The 13,670-nt window shown below is 38.4% G+C and overlaps 1 pseudogene; it reads right to left on the minus strand.

The window, feature by feature from the left end:
- Positions 1–3,139: 3,139 nt before the first annotated feature.
- On the minus strand, positions 3,140–13,252 carry LOC128941435 (dehydrogenase/reductase SDR family member 6-like; annotated as a pseudogene).
- Between the last annotated feature and the right edge of the window lie 418 nt (positions 13,253–13,670).

Raw genomic sequence — 13,670 nt, forward strand, 5'->3', positions numbered from 1 at the left:
CGGTCACCCCTCCTGCTGCAGGGGATGGGCTGCAGCGAGACCAGAGGGGCACAGAATTCACAGCACTCACCTGCGGCATGGCGAGGCCTCAGCCAGGGACCCGCTCCCCCTCAGCCTCTGCCGGGGCGGCCCGAGCGGGAACAGCCCCGCTGCTCGGCTCCGGCTCCTCCTCCTCCCTCACTGCTGCTGCTGCTGGCACAACAGGCCCTCCTCCACAGCCACAGCTCCGCCAGGCCAGCCGCTGCAGCTGGGGATGCCCCCAAGGGCTTCCCGCAGGCCTTGCAGAATGGGTCACCGCGGGAAAGGCGGCAGGAGACGGGCCGTGGTCCGAGCTGTCAGGTTGGTGAGAGCGACGGGACCGGTCCTGAGCCCATCCAAGGCTCTGGATACCCGTCAGGGCACCCAGGAAGAAGATTTTTGTCTCTTTCATAGCCAGTCCCCCACGAGATTCATTGCATCTGCTGCCCACAAAAAAGGTTTTCTGTGCTGCCTTTCCCATGGCTGTGGGAGGATGCATAGGGAAGCTACACACCATCCTTTAACCCAGACTACAGCACTGGAGAAGTTGGAGATTAGGTGCAAGGAAAGGGTAAGGAGCTGTTGCTGATTCTGCTCTGGGTGCACACAGACAAAATGCACTGGGGCAGGCAGGAGAATTAAAAAAAAACAACCCAACCAACCAATCCCCAAAACCACCCCAAACAAACACAAGTTGCTCCCAGCCCGGAATTTCGACTTCTTAAAGCAAGTTCATCCACGTCATTTGTAAGTGCACATGAGGTAACGAGATGTTCTCTCAGACCTTCTCTTTTTCTCAACTCTAAATTTGCAAGCTGCCCTGAGTCCATGTGAAAGCAGAGTCAAATGCCACATGTTGGTATCATCACACAGAATTAAGCTGACTACAAATCCAAGAGAAAATGAAAGCATTTTTTGATCAGATTAAATTTTCCAGAAAGACTCAGAATCAGGGAAGTCTATTCCTCCCTCCCCCACAAGAGAAAATTTTGACCTAGAATCTGAAAAGTCAAAAAGCTTCTTTATATTATCACTGGGGTGGAAGGAAAACAAAGAGAATTACCCAGTTCCATTAAAAATAGACCAGGGAATTAGGTCACGAGAGCATTAAGAAGCATTTTCCTTTAATAATTCCTGCAATTCTGCTGAAAAACCTCATGACATTGGAACATATTTCAGAGCTGCAACTGTTAATATCTCCATGAAAAGCACTGCTAATAAGGCAAGAGGCAGCAAGCTCTGCTGATTTTTACTTTTCTGGTCCACCAGATTTTTGGCCTACCACTAAAAAAACCCTTTTGTGCCTTTTAGTGCAATTTAAAGGCAAGTGGTACTTATTTTCTTGCACAAGTGCTTTGACAACAGCAGCAGCAGCAGCCATTTTTGAGCAGCAACCCTATACTACAATTCTAAGCAAGTTTAGAAACGTTAAGTAAGGATGGTCAATGTGCAATAAGTATAATGAATTTTCTCTCATATTCTTAATTATATTTTCAGAATACACAGTACATGTTCCCTGTGTTACTGCAATGGGGAAATTCTCTTTTCAAGGTAAGCCTTATGCACCTACTACAAAAGGGCTTAGGCCTTCATATTAAACTCTAAAACTATTGAAATTGTGTCCTGCCAGCCTCAATTTTTAATATTTTGCATTTATGTCTGTGAGCATTTTTGGAGTCATTTTGGATTTGTGCCCCAACTTGATCCTGCTTGGCTGCCAAAGTCACTTGATTGAAATATTAGATTCTCTAAAACCCCATAAACAAACTACACAAGGTCAGAATGCTCCAACCATGATTAAAGGTAAACGTTAAGCCCATAATGAGCCCAATGAAGCCAACATTCACAATATTTTTCTCATTAGTAAAATCTAGATTTACATACAATCATTTTAAAATAAGAGGCCAGATTTTAACTAGATGTGTTTCATTATCTTTGAAATCAAGTAATTTATATTAATGTTTCAGCTGATATTGAAAAGCTTAAGCAATAATTTTATAAACATGGCAGTTATTGTTACAGAAACACACAGACAACATTGTACATCTTTCCTGCGCTTTGATTACTGATGAATCATATTAAGTAGCATTTAGTCCTTAATTGCTCCCTCACATATATATGTATATAATATATATGAAGATATGTATTAAATTACATAGAGTTTCATTTATGAACTAGATAAATGTTAAAGGTAACCATGACAGTCAGACCATGTAATTCATGTTGATTTTAAGCAGTATGTTAGCAAAACAAATGCTTTGTGAATTCCGGTTATTCATTGCCTTAGATCTCTGGGTCAGGACCTATGTTTTTTCCCAGAGTATGAAACTTGACAATAATAGGTTTCTATTTCATGAATCAAAGCTACCATGTGCTATCACAATAAAAACATCAGCACATACTCTTGTAGAAACAGTCCTTTTCAGAGAAATTTTGCCTTGTGCTTTAGTGTGAGCTGTATTGGTACTTGAGAATAAGGCATAGAGCACCAAAGTGTAGCATCTAGCAACAGATTTTACAGAATTTGTCCAATATTAGCACATTATTTTGGAGACAAATATATTGGCTCTATCTAGAGTGGTAAAATCCACTCCTTTTGCTTTTGTGTTTCAAGTCAAGCATATTCATGAAAATCCACCCATATATTTAAGAATACTCCTCTCACATATACCCCCATCCATACCTACTAGAGTATTGCCCTTGCATAGTTGTTCCTGTGAGTATTTAATTGTGATTATTTAATTTCCAAATACCTGTGAGTATTTAATTTCCAAATACCTAGTAAGATGAGACTAAATATAATAGTTAATTCCTTTCACTCAGATTTTGCTTAAAACACAACTCAGATTTTGTAACTTGAATAATATTTTTGGCCTCCTGAAATCTTAAACATTAAACTGCTGTTCTTTCATGTTTTTGGAGCTGCCAGAAATTGAAGCCACATGAAGTATGTTTTACTCCACTATTTCTCTATTTAAGGAAAAGTTAATCAGTAAGATCAATCTAGAAATAGCAAATTTGTTTGGAAAGACATCACATGCATGATCTCAATCTTTTCAAGAAACACCATCCTCATTTTTTGCCCATCATAGCATGAATTTCCATTTGCAGGTAGAGTCAATCACAAGCTCCATCCTCCATTGATGATTAGTTCATTACCAGTCACAAAGCAGACTGAAATTACATAAAATATACAATGATTTCAAGTAATTTTTCATGGCTATTGATTACAGGGAAACACTTTCTTTAAATTAAAAAATATGCTTTCTTTTTATACACTTTTTTTTGTTTTACAAAAATACCTGAGTAAGTAATATAATACCTAAATAGAAACAAACAGAAATTGAAGCCTTTCACTTAATTCAAGGAAGAGTGGCAAAAGTATTACTAGAGGCATTAAGATAAGAATGCATCCTGAGAGTACAAGTTTTAAAAAGCTAGACTTTAGATATCTTACCTGCAGGAGTAAATACCTCACACTGTGATGTTATTAGGTCTGTTCAGCTGAGCATAATCTGACCAGGTCAGTCAATAATTATAATGGGACCTAACTAAAAACTTAGATTATATGTATAGTGGGGTAAGCAACTGAGCTGTTGACATTCTTCCTTATGTCAACTGCTGAAACATGCTGAATACATTGAAAAAATGGAATTCTGTTTACACACCATTGAAAACCCTGTGAGCAGACTGGAAAAATTATTAGCATTATGGAAATACTAAACCCAAGATGAAATTGAGAAACAGACTGCTGATAGATAGCAACATTAATACTGAACTAAATCCACTGAAGTATTTTGACATGGACATTAGGACTGCTGGACATGTCCAGACAAATCCAGTCCAGTTTTTAGTCTCGGTAAATTTATAGCTGCTCAAATAACATTGGTGTGTGCTCATTAGTGTTGGTGCTGTTTGCAGTGGTCATCAAAAGTCTGGTGTATAACATCCACAGTGGGTCTGTTGTTTTCCTTATGCTGGGATGGCAGATTCACCTTGAGCATTAGCTAAAATCTCCAGCAGCTCTACTAATTCTACCTCCTTAAAACATGACCTAGCCATGGTGCAAGCTTGGTAAAGCTGACAAGCTCATTTTGTTCACCATTTAGGATGACCTGGGGTCAGTCAATTTGCTCAGGTGACATGAAACCACCAGGCTATGGCACCAAATACATAATGCCTTGCAATCACTGTCAACATTCAGAACACCTTTTGTATTGCAGGATGAACTCAGTAAAAGAACATAGTTTGGTGTCACTGTGATATTTTCTGAAAAATCCCTTTGTCAGGATTTTTCTCTTAAGAAGCTGAGAAGCCTCAGAAAAGAAATATAAACAATAATTATCTGATTGCTTTAGAATGTAGTCTAGAAGTTGTTTACTAACAGATGCATCTTTGATTGGTTCCATGTGAATTGTGTTGACTTAATGACCAATCCCAGTCCAACTGTGTTGGGACTCTGGTCAGTCACCGTCTAATGTATCCTTTTTCTTTCTTTAGTATATTTTAGTATATAATTTCTTTTAATATAATATAATATCATAAAATAATAAATCAACCTTCTGAAAACATAGAGTCAAATTCTCATCTCTCACCTCGTCCTAGGGACCTTGCAACACCACAGTTTGGTTTTTATTTTTGTAATAATCCAGTTCAAAGAGAATGGAGATTGTCCTGAAACAAATACCCTCTGTACTTTGAAGCAGCAAAGCAGCATGGGATTCTGTGACAGGACATTTCATTGTCTATACTTACTTCATCAGAGGCCAGGTACACAAAGAGATGGGCCACTTCTTCTGCAGTATCCATCCTGCCAGTCTTCTGTCTGGCCAGAAAGTCCTTCAATGCCTGGATATACAAGAGCATTTGGTATATCAAAAATAAAAACCAGCAATTATTTTAACCTATTGACATGTATGAAACAATATTTGAAACAGGTCTCTAGTCATAACTTCCTTTAGTGCACTAAGTAGGGAATTAAAGCTGGAAAAACATAAAATCAACAGGGATGTGAATTTCAGGTTGAAAAAATTAGGGTGACTTTTAGAAAGCAGCTAAACCTCTCATTCTAGAATAAAGACAACAAAATCCTTCCTTTGGTGGTAGATATTCCCATGTCCTTCAAATATGAACTTGCCATTATCTAATATGGATGGTTAAGCATCCCAAATAATGTGGAAATGCATAGGCCAGAATGCTCTGTCTGTACTGTTTTTGCGTTTTCTGTATTTACTGTTTTGTGTCAGCCTTCCTTGTGGCTGACACATGCCACAATAGAAAATGTCCTCTGCTTTTGCACTGGATACTATAACCAACACCTGGAGTTGCTTCCATGGATGAGAACCCCTGTGCATTCACTAACCAATATTATCCTTCTGAGGCTTCAGTTCTGGTCTGGCTGTAAGGTTTCTGTCTCGAGTTCAAGCTGACCACACTTTCAAAGGAGACAGCAATGTTAAGTTATCCACAGTACTCTGAAATTGAGGATATTGTTGAATATGGGCAGAAGTGCAGCTATATATTCTTTTTTAAAAGAGAGTTAAACATATATACATGTGACCAAGCTAATAAATTGCTTTCTCACTTGTTCTGGGTTAGGCCGGGCTTGGATTCTTTCCTGTAAAGATAGTGTGTCAACAGTTCCTAAACAAAATTTTAAATTCAGTGTTAAAAATCAACTGCATCAGCAATCACAACAAAAGTTTATTTGTTCTATTTGTATGTCTTAACACCTATGTGTAACTTTGCAATATAATTCAGGAGAAAGACTGCAAAGCCACCAATAGAGCACAGAATTTTAAATTTCCGTAGAAGGCAAGAGTTGTGAGAATTAGATTCAATACTTTTTGCGTGGTTAAACAATGGTCAGACTGTTAGCTACCTCTTGCCTGCTTCTAACTGTCACAGACATCTTTTCATAAAAATCCTTTCTTTAGGATTTTTCCCCCTTCTGAGAAGCTGTGGCCTCAGCAACAAAATGTTAACAATGGTTATCTGCTGCTGTGGAATGCAACAGGTGGATTCGTGATTGGTCTCGGGTGGATGTTTGGATTTACTGACCACTCACGGCAGAGCTGTTCTTGCTTTCTGCCTGGACACAGAACTTTGTTATTCATTCCTTTTCTATTCTTAGCTTAGCTAGCTTCTGAGAACTTTCCTTCTATTTCTTTTTAGTGTAGTTATAATGTAATACATATCATAACCTAATAAATCAAGCCTTCTGAACATGAGGTCAACATTCTCGTCTCTCTCTTCACCCTGAAGACCCTAGCAAGCCCTGTAACATCTAACTTCTGAGACTGCATCTTTGAAAAAAACCATTCAATTACTGTGTAATGTATGGGTAAAGTGCAGATACTAGGTTAATCAGACTAAACATCCAGTTTAACCACAGAATAACAACTTTTATATATTAAGCCTTTCAAGCATGCTGTGTTCTGGTAAACTGCTGGTAACTTCAGTTACCACTTCCAAGTCTATTTTTTGTTAAAAAAGCCGGACTCAATCTGGCCTTCTAGCACCTGCTCCTAGATCACAGGATAATGTAAGAACACTTACCAGGACACATTCAGTTGCATCTGATGCCTTGCTCAATGAAATCAGCAGCCACAGCCTTTGTTAGCCCAGTAACTGCTGCCTTTGAGGTACTGTAGACACACCTGTTCACAACTCCTAACAGAAGGTCCATGTCAAGGCAGCACAGAAATAGAGTTAAAAAGAAAAGAAGGAAAAGCCAAGACTGTTCAATATGCGCCTGCTTCTGGACTTCAGCATTTCCTGTAACCCTTCATAAGGGCAGGGTAGCTGGAATGTCAACTGCTAGAATTCTACTCAGGTACACACCAGAGGAAAGCACACCATCTTTCAATAGTGTAAGCCTGGGGACTAGTCTAGAAAATGTAACAAGCAGCAAAGATTTAGGAATAGCAGAAATCCATCTGTTAGTCATGATCAGGCTTCTTTTGAAAGCATAATTATAGCACTTATGTAATTGTAATCTCTTCATTATATCTCTGAAGAACATATGTACCAAGATATCACTGGAAGTAATATACCTTTTTAGGTACGAAACATTACAAACATTAACAAAACATTTAAAAAGCTCAGAGGTAAGGATCTTGGAGTTTCTACAATTTTCCATCTGTGTCCTTGCATTTATGTTTGAGTTGAATGCGTTCACTTTTTTTTCCCCTAACTGGTCCCTCCCCAGGATTTAGAAATAGCTTTGAATTTAGAATGTCCTCTAAGTTCAAGGTTGCACAATATTTATATTGTATATCCATCACCCTAAAGATTTATATAAGGAACTCTAGCAAGCTACTGACCTTTGATGCTGGATGCCACAGAAGACATATTTATAATATTTCCAGATTTCTGTTTAGGCATCTGCAAAAAGAGCACTTATGTCACTCAAATGCAAACTATTTTGTCATCTGCAGGTTCAGCAAAATAGCCCACAGCAACTCACAGAACAGCCCTACATGCATTTGATACACAGGGCAACAAAGCTCAGTTGGCGTGGGTTGGTGCCATTGACTGAAGCAGTAAAGCAGAGCCTGAAATTCTCCCTCAGTTCCCCTGAGCCATGTCAGGATTGAAAACTATGCCAGGAAAGGATTTTTTCCTAGGTTGCCACCTCTCAGTCATTGCCCTCTGTCACAACAGTAAGTTACACCACACAGACATCTGTCCATACCATCTACCAATGCAGCAACTCACTGATCCCACTCAAACTCTTCTTGTTTTGGAGAAGACTAAAGCACAACACTCTAGCATCTATGAATTGTAGCTAATTTTCTTTAAGTTATGACCTTTTTAGGCATCCTAAAATCTGATATGCCTGAAGTTCTCAAAAAATCCCAAACTTTGAAAATTAAGTTCAGCTAAGAAAAAACCCACCCCCAAACAAACTAAAAACCAAATCAACCAAGCAAAAAGTACTGGAACAATACTGAAAAGAATAGTTGCCATCCAGTCATGGTCACAGCTTTCAAATCTGGCCTTTGCATTTATGGGAATGCAAACACCTTATTCAGTCCACAAGGTTTTGTAGACCCAAACCTAGTGATTATGTAAAACCAAGAAGCATCTTCAAGCTGCTACATTCATTGAACTGTTCTTCTCTAATCAGCATGTTAGTATCAGCATCCCTGAATTTTTTCACAAGATAGTCTCCAGAGCTGTATAAAATTCATATTAATATAGATGATTTATTAATACTTTGTAGCAGTGGTATTGTGCAGCTGTGTGCTGTCGTATAATACATTAGCATTGTATTGCAATGACTCCATCACTGCTCTGCATAAACTCTGAAGTATTTTAGCTAGTTTACATAGGCCAGCTCCCCAAATAAATCCTCTCTACCATATCCTTTAGATTAATTGTCTACTTGAAATATTATGCAATGAAGAGAATGTTTAATAGTAGGATCACTGTGATCTAAGGGATCCCCTATCCAAAGTGGCACGCTTGTATTTTGTACATTGTCACAGTGGCAGCAACTCTGATCTGTCACACTTTAAACAATGCAGGAGAGACTAAAATTCATGGGCAGCCAAGCCTTGCCTTGGGAAGGAATGTCTTGATCATCAGGTACATGCTGCGAACATTGAGGTTCATCATGAAGTCCCAGTCTTGCTCCTCACACTCCAGAATGGTTCCATGATGAACAAACCTAGAATGAGTGCATGAAGTGGATTACTGTCTGTGGCTTACATTTCTGTGGCTCTTTTTCCACTGCTGTTTTGTAGCAATTAACTTTTCCAACTTTTAAAAGAGGGGGATAAGAGCTCCTTTGAAGAATGCAAGCAACAGTGTATTTCTTCTGGTAAATATCAAGGATACAAAGGAGACTCAATATGTACAACAAAATGATTGGCAATAGAAGAACCAAGAAAAAAAAACCAAACACTAGCAGACTGTCAGGCTTTTTTCACTGTTGTGCTAGAAGGGCCAAAGTCATCAGTACAGGTCACTCGTAGTGTGAGGAAACCATAAGTTCCAGAGCTGTTCTATCTTGGCCTGGGTTATGTGGCTGTGCAAAAAAAGTTCAGTTTTGATGGAAACATATGGAAGTTTCTATTAAGAGTATAAAATCCATTAAAACATAACAAATAAAATGCATTGATGTAATAGAAAGTAGTTTTGGAGGACAGGGAAAACTGGAAAAACAGTAGTAGCAAAGAGATTCTGGTTACGCTGCAATGTTACAGAGGACGTCAATCTTTTCAATCTCCTTGGCCAGATTTTCAATCTGCTCCTTTTTGGTGACATCCAGAACCCGTATTTGAATGCCTAGAAAAAACACAGCATTTGTTTCAATATATTTGATTGAGAATTAGCTGAGTATTTTTCTGATGTGCTGAGGATAGCACTTACAATTCAATTCATTCAATGATTAAGTTAGTGCAGCAGTTAATCTGGGACAGCATATCATGCTATTTAAAATTTCAGGAGAGAATTAAAATGATCAACTGTTTTAATTGTTATGCAGCATGGCAAGCAGATGAACTAGCCTAATTTACTATAAAAACATTAGAAATTAATTTGAATTCCACTATACTCTCACACAGAAGTATTATAGAACCTGTATAATCATAATGAACTTTCACACTCATTATCATAGAAGATCATGGAATTAGTTACATGTGTCTTATAGTCCCACTACATGCCACATTCTCATGTGTAGCTGATGATATTATGAATGAGCTTTATATAATTTAATTAATAAAGAAAAATGATTTTGCATAAACTATTAAAATCATGAGGGCAGTCACACTGGAGCAGGGTCCTGCAGAGGAAATTCCATCCTTAGAGATGTTCAGAACTTAAACATAGCCCTGAGCAACCTACTCTAACCAGTGCCACTTTGAGCACTAGATGGAACTACATGGCCTCCCAAAGTCTAACCCAGCAGATATGATTCCATGAAACACTGTAAAGCTGTCTGTAAAGCATCTGAGTATTGTCAAAGGAGAATTTGATTTGAAATGGATAAAACCCTGGTTTTTTTTTAAACCAAAGCAGCAAGACCATGAAAAGGCTTTCTGTGCCTTAGTTAAATGTAGAGACACTTTTGAAGAGATTTGTGTATTCAATCAGACTACAGGCTGGTGATTAACATCACATTGGAATTACCTTTCCTGGATAAAATTCAAAAACCTCAAAGCGCCAAGTCTGGATGAATTACAGATTGACTAATCATATGTCTAAAGGATGGAAATGGCTCTGAGTATATGGAAAGTTATTTCTTTCCCTTTGAGCATACTAGCAGAGGAAAAAAATGTAACATTTCCCCAAATACCCTCAGAAGGAACCTGAAAAGCCCTCAAGTTCCCAAACAATTACAAAGGGATTTCTTGTTGTGAGCTCCAGTTGGCAGAGTCTGATATTCATGCTAAAAGTTGTGCCAGCTGAGGCTTTGTGTATTTTACTGACAGACTTTAGTAAGAATTCTTTAAATCCACTTTATTCTCTCAAATCAAGTTAGAAGCATTGTCAGCTGTAAACTGTATCCAAGACTTATTTTTATTTCAATATTGAAAAGTCACTTTTTAACGTAACATCCCACTTGTGATTAGAAACACACCTGTGCAGAACCTGCTTCTTGAAGCATGTTCCTGTGGTGGCAGTACAAAAACAACCTTCAGGCTTGAACATTTGTACCAACAGAATAGGCGTATCTAGTGTCACTAGAATTAAATTTCTAAAGACATATGGATTCTACAGCACAGTAAGGAATGCATTAAAAGGACAAGCCAAGTATGGACCATAGAAATGCAAGACACTAGGTCTACCTTTTTGTATAGTGGGATGTTCTCTTGATCAGAGAAAAAAGCATTCCATGCCTTCCAGAGTGATACACTTGATAATTAGCCTAGTGAAGCCAAAAGGTAACTGAAATGGATGCTGTTCTAGCAAACATCAACTTCTTCTGTGACACAAGAAAATCAGTTATTCCACATGTCTGGAATAATACTCTGATACGCTGATGTTGCAATATTTTACATGGAAAATCTCTGTTCTTTCACACCACAGCATAAAGCAATGCAAACATCAAAAGAACTGGTCTAGAATTTTCTTTTTTTCTGTCTTCTTCAAGCCTTCCTATCCTCAAAATGTATCTCAGACAGCCTACACAAAACTTGTAAGAGCTGAACTAATGCCTGTTGTAGGGCCATTTGCCTGGATATTTCCCCAGTTCTTGCAGTTTAGACTCATTGATGTCTGTAGCAATGACTTTGGCTCCTTCTTTAGCAAAAGCCTGGAGAACACAGAAGCAGTTTATATTTAGATATTCCAGCTCATACCAGAAATAAAATCTGTTTTCTTTTCAGGTGTTTTTTGGCTTGAAATAGAAGCCAAGCCAAGCTGAAGGCAGCTGATCTCTCAGTTTTCATTCTGAGCATATCAGGGAGTTGCAGACAACTATTTAACTTTGTGTGATAAGACAAATTTAAGGTGTTTTCCCTAAAGGAAGGAATCCATAAATAAAGTATAAGAACAGTAACCAGACTAAGATAATGGATATTATTGTTGCCCCTATTAGCTGCACTAGTAAGCAATAGGGCTAGAATTGCCTGTATTGTTAAGATTTAAATTTAACTAATTTAAATCTACTGTTAGATTTAAATTTAAAGTTACAAAATTTAAGAGGTAAAGGCAGAAGTCATAAACCAGAATTTTTTTAAAAAAAATCCTTTGTATCCAAGTAATTGGAATAGAACAATATTAAAAGCAGCATGACTTAGGATATTTAACCAGAGACATTGCTTCATTCTTGATGGACTCCTCAAAAGCCTCTTTCTTTTTATTGTGATTACTGATAAATCAACAGCTCATGAAGTAAAGTCTGTCAAAAGTATTCCGACATCTTGGACTGCAGCCCCTTATCTTCAAAATAGGTGTCCCAAGTGCAGCTTAAGAGGATAGTGACATTAACCATACCAGCCTTCCATGGTTGGTTGGGTATTTACAAAGTGAAACCATCAGGAGGATTACCTGCTCCTTGGGCTGAGTGATTCATGTAAGAGCCAAGATCAGCAGTCTTCTGTGTTCTCAGCAACACACATGAGAAACTAACCAGTCTGGCAAAAATGCTACAGAAGCTTCTCCCGAGCTGTTAATTACATTACAGAGATAACAAGATAATTCTACTGGGTTTTTTATTTGCCATGGAAAAGGGAAGTAGCAGGAGAAGAACTGGTCAAAAGGAGTTATAAGCTAACTGGAAAGTTAACACGTACCTTAAATTCTGTTTAACAGTAATCAAACAAAATTTGTAAAGGGTTTCTTACAGTTGCTCATTGTGAACAATGTGTTAGCATCATGTGAACTTGGTTTTGTCAGTCATGAATACAGGTAAAATACCTTGGCTTTACTGTAGGGGATCCTCACAGTATACAGCCTTATACCAGGAAATATTCCCTCTATCACCTCTATTTTCTTCCAGAACAAAGCAACAGAGATATTGAATAAAAGGTACGGGCAGTACCAACCATATATTGTTAGAAAAGCAGATGCAGCTTGTCACAGACAGCTTTTGTGGAAAATCCTTTCTTTAGGATTTTCCGTCTTCTGGTAAGCTGAGGCCCCAGAGAAAGAATGTAAACAATGGTTGTCTGCTGCTGTGGAATGCAACAGGTGCACCTGTGATTGGTCTTCTGTGAGTGTTTGGATTTACTGACCACTCACAGGAGAGTTGTTCTTGCTTTCTGCCTGGACACAGAACTTTGTTGATTCATTCCTTTTCTATTCTTAGCTTAGCAGCTTCTGAACTTTTCTCTTTATTCCTTTTAGTATAGTCTTAATGTAACTTATAAATTAATAAATCCAGCCTTCTCATCATGAGATCAAGATTCTCGTCTATCTCTCTCACCCTGAAAGACCCTTGCAAGCCTTGCAACAGCAGCTGTCCTCAAATCTGGTTCTTATCCTTGTCTAACATCTCCACTCAGAGTTGAAGATTTTCATAAATTGAAACAGCACAAAGCCTGCGTGATACAGCATAGTGGCTACATATTCCCTGACTTTTTCACTGGGTAGTTCTGGCTTCATCTATGGTTATTAATTCAAGAACTAGTTTGGTGCAGGTGTCACTGGACAAGCTAGAATGAGAGACCTTGCACAGGCCCAGCAGAACAAACATTTTCCAACTTACAACAGCAGCTGCTCAGCCAATGCCCTGTGCTGCTGCTGCTGACAACAGGATGATCTTCCCATCCAACTGCCCCATGGTGCTGACCTGGATGGGATGGCACAGAAATGTAATAAACATAAGCCAACACCACCCCCAGGAAGCAGATGCAAATACATTCTCAAAACTAGACACGATCCAGGGTGTACCTCTGCCATCACAATTGTCCTGTGACCCTCAGTTTTCCAGAGTTCTGAGAGGCAGGGCTGTCCCATCTTTTTCTTTTTTTTAGTTGTACATAAGAGGGCTCAAGAAGTCAAAAGGCATTTGAGCTCAGAAGTTAAGCTTCATTATAACAGAAATTGGATTTTATTTTTTCTTAAACAGGCAAAAAGAAAAAAAGCCAGGATGAAACAGCAGTACAATAATTCGTAATCTAGTGTTTTCACTATCTGTGGTATTCTCAGAAAGCAGGTCTGTGTTCTGTTTCTCTACAAACTTTTCCATGTCCTAGACT

This window comes from Melozone crissalis, unplaced genomic scaffold (assembly GCF_028551555.1).
Source record: "Melozone crissalis strain CALT ecotype California unplaced genomic scaffold, PUWL_Pcris_2 ptg000035l_1, whole genome shotgun sequence".
NCBI lineage: Eukaryota > Metazoa > Chordata > Aves > Passeriformes > Passerellidae > Melozone > Melozone crissalis.